Here is a 4,132-nt window from a genome sequence, read left to right as displayed (position 1 = left end):
ACTGAGTTCTGAAGTATGATGAGCTCTTCACCAGGCAAAGTCAGCCACAGCATTCATTCAGGGAGCAACACTGTCAAAGGCTCAGACGTATGAAAGAGGGCTGACAATGTCCAGTCTGTTTATGAACCTTGCCAAAGATCGGATGATCTAGGCTTTATGCATTTTTTTTGCTGGCCCTATAAGCAGAATGTGCTTTGAGTGGGTTATCAGGAAAGGTCAAAGCCTGCGTGGCTGGTGTGAGGGGCTCAGGGGCTGGGTAGGGAAGGGTTAGTCACTTGAAAGTTTTGTGCGCTGAGACAAGGCTCTTAAAGGAGCTCTGGGGTTTTTACAGAGGAGAAAGTGCTTAAAGGCGGATTATGCAGCCAACGGTGAGCCAGTAAATGGTTTCACTGGGGCCAATCCTGGGATATTTTGGCAGCCCTCTTTATTGGGCGTGGGGCTCTCTGGCTATTCAATACCATTGTGACTCTCCTTGTGAATGCCCATGAGGGGTTAGGGTGAAAATATAGAGCTTTTAAGCATTTTAACGTGATTTCGATTGCATTTTAATTTTTAATAAAACTTTTAATAAAGTTCTGCTTTAGGAGCCACAGAGATCAAAAGATTCCATTTAATAGGGAGTCCAGGGTTATAGCACTGGGAGATAGATGGGCTTAACAAGACTGTGGTACATCTCTTTCAAGTAAATGCAATAAATGGTTCTGTTGGAATGGGAAAAAAGAGAAGATGCATACATACATGCATACATCTTTTTTTTTTTTTTCTTTCTGTGTAGCCAGTAATTTCACTCTTTGGACGTAATTGCTGAGCCCCTGGCATCTTTGACTAATACCCTTCTCATATGATAGTTACACTACTCCAAAGACAGTACAGACATCTGAGCCAAACAATTTTCTCTTTCATTTGTGAGAAATTGAACAGACAGATCTACCTGTCTATTTTGGTTCCAAGAAAACGTCTTGTTAGAAATGTGTGATAATATATTATATGACAGTCGCTGAAAATGTTTCAGACGCGGCAATAAATTGATTGTGGTTTTTAGACCAGATGTGCACCATGTTTAGAATGTATTGTGCTTCCTCATATTCTAGCCTGGTGCTTAAGTAAATAGAAAGAAGTGTTTTGCTTTCCAATGAAGCCTCTTAAGTGAGCGGATGGCATTCCCCCCCCCCACCCCCACCCACCCCCCAGTCAGTGATAGGAAATTATCAGAATTGTGCAAATTGGAGCTATTCACTCTCTTCACACGCATTGTGTAGCTGATAGGGCTCCAACTAAGGGCCTGTTTTGTCCCACTCCTAGAGGTAAGAGTGAGACAGCTGGAAAATGACCATTGCTTGACTGTGCAGCCCTTCTGTGCTTACATAGAAACTAAAGAAATGTGCTTCATATCTGATGGCGGTATTTTAAGTCCCTGACTTGTGATTTAATATATGGTATGAGCTCATACCAGTATATGGTATGGTATCAGAACGCATTTAATTGAAAAGGCTGAAGGAGACATCTTTTTATTGCATATCCCCCGCAAGATTCAAGGCAGACTTTGCTAAAGGTATTAGAAACAGGACATTTGTTTTTCTATGTGTGTTCAGTAAAATATCCTTCTAAGCATCGAAGTGGTCTGTGTGTCGTGACTGGTCTGCTTTTTTATGCTATCTCATTTCACGTTTCAATTCTAGTGGCACATTGGTTTTGAGTGGTTAAAGGTCTGTCTCATTTCCTTGCCAACAGAGATTATGTTCCCAGCTCTTTGTTAATTCCGTGCACTTTTAACAGTTGCTGCCGATTGTGTCCCGCTTTACTGTGCTCGGCGTTCTACGAACCCGGGAACCAGTGAGCGATGTGATCCTGCCCTCAGGAAAGCAGTGAGACAGTTCATGGAGGGCAAGAGGGCCAGGAGTTTCACATGCTAGACCTCATTTAGTGCTCATGGCAACTCAGCTTCGCAGGGGTGGGTGTTTACTTCTTCATTTTACAAATAATGAAACTGGGCCTCACGTAGCTCAGAAATTAGGCTCCAGAGCCAACAGCTGCTTGACTTCAGAGTCCACACCCTCTCTCCAGCTCACTGTCTAGCTGGTTGGAGAGCAAGACATAACAATGAACACAAGGCTGGAAAAAATGTGAATAAATGCAAACTTAGGCACTATAGCATTAAAACACCACGTGGATTAGAGAGGAATCTCTGTGTACCCCGTGCTCACTGAAGGGTTTCTGGAGGAGCACCTGGGCTGTGTTTGGAAGCCTGGAAGGATGAGGGCAGACATCACAGGCATGAGGGCATCGAGGGCATAAGCTTCTAGAATGGACAGGAAACCTGATTGCCAGGGGCAGGACTGTAGGGCTGGGGAGCAGTGGGAAGCAGGGGAAGGTGTAGGGCAGGGGCAGACGGTGAAAGACCTTGGATGCAGAATGGAGGTGTTTAGAGCCTTGTGAGAAACTCTTCCCTGCAGCCCCCATGTGTGTGTCAGAGAAAGTTTTAAAATGTGGAGAAAAAGTGCCGTTGAACTGAAAGTTGCAACATTTGGGGGCTGTATGATGTTGAATTTTCCCTTCGTAGCAAGAAAAAGTGGTGCTTTAATCATGAGGAGAATGTCACGTTTCTTTTCCCATCAGGGAATAGAGTTAAGTCAACCTCTCTGCTGAACTGAAAGTGTCTGAGAGTTCTTGGCAAAATAAACAAATTCCCTTTGCCTCTTGGTGGGCGGGGGAAATGGCAGAGGGGCAGTGGGGCAAGTAAAGGAAGACATGCATGCAGACCACCATTCCGGCAGTTTCTCTGATTTTCAGGAGATGCCTGGGCACTAGGAGGCAGAGGAAAATATGAAAGAAAGAAGATCCAGGGGGAAATCCTGATGAGCCCAGGGAAGAGCAGGGAGCATGCAGACCAGCTCTTGGGATGATGGGGAGGGGTGGGGGGAAGAACTGACCTGTGGCAGGGGCTTAGCCTCACTCCCAGAGAGTATAACTTTTTGAGTGTCATCCTTGAGCAGGGTCCATGCTAATCTTCTCTGTATTGTTCCAATTTTAGTATATGTGCGGCTGAAGCCAGCACAGTATAACTTTTTAAATGTTTGCAACAAGTCTTTCTTGGGCCAGGCACTACGGCATAAAGTGTGAAGGCATGAAGTAAAATCTCCGCTCCCCTTTTGTTTATAGGGAGATACTGTGCAATTTTTTACACAGGTTTTAAAGTGATTGTGACTTGTGGTTTTATAATTGGGCAAAAGAAAAATCTAAGATTTAATGAGTGACTTAAGAATCCCTTCTTTAGTGATCGTGGATGCTTCTCTACTGGTACGAGTCCTGTTTCAAACGTGGGACCTACATTTAAGAAAAAGGTGCACACCAAATTCACACCTGCATTTTTTTGGTTTGAAAGGAAGTAAGGGAATTTTGTGACATGTTTGAAAAATTGATATGAAGTTTTCAGTATGTTCATAATCATTTATGTGGCCGACAGTGCACTAGATGCTGGGGATACAAAGAGGAAGTCCCAGGAACTCATAATCTATTGAAGGCAGCAGAGAAATATATGATACATAGTAATTGGTGCTCTGATGCACAAGTGCTTATAGAACAGTGACTCACAGACTGGGTAGATGAGTTAGTATGGAGTGGTTTTTGCAGTATAGATAGGAGTTCAGATGGAGAAGAGAGAAGTGAGATAAAGGAGAATGGTGAGAGGCATTGTAAACAGAGGAACGTATCAGTAACACCTCAAGCATGTGAAGGTGTGCCGTCTGCTTAGGAAACTAACAGCCTAACAAGGGTAGTGCATGATGTATGGGAACGAAGGAATAAGAAGTGGGGTTGTAAGAATCTACTAGAGGCAGACAGCAACAGCCTTAAATACCTTGTTAAGAAATTTGAACTTTTTTCTCTAGGCTAGTGTTTCTCAGGTGTTCTGTTTTGTTTTGTTTTCAAGACTAGTCCAGTAATATGCCCTGGAAGAAAAGGCTTCTATAGCCATAAGCTTGGGAGATACTGTAAAGATGCATTCTTCCTCTTGGATATGCATAAGTGTATCACTGCCCTAATGCATGTCAACATTGTAAAAGCTCTGAGAATTCCTGAAAACGTAACACAACCAAATAGTCCAACTTTGTTTTACTCATTGCTTCCCAAACTT

The 4,132-nt window shown here is 43.4% G+C and overlaps 1 pseudogene; it reads right to left on the bottom strand.

Annotated features, from left to right (window-relative positions):
- Window positions 1-2,956: 2,956 nt before the first annotated feature.
- LOC113601190 (uncharacterized) lies at window positions 2,957-3,055 on the bottom strand (annotated as a pseudogene).
- Between the last annotated feature and the right edge of the window lie 1,077 nt (window positions 3,056-4,132).

Source organism: Acinonyx jubatus, chromosome A1 (assembly GCF_027475565.1).
Source record: "Acinonyx jubatus isolate Ajub_Pintada_27869175 chromosome A1, VMU_Ajub_asm_v1.0, whole genome shotgun sequence".
NCBI lineage: Eukaryota > Metazoa > Chordata > Mammalia > Carnivora > Felidae > Acinonyx > Acinonyx jubatus.
The sequence above is the reverse complement of the archived record's forward strand: the minus strand, read 5'-3'. Positions and strand labels throughout refer to the sequence as shown.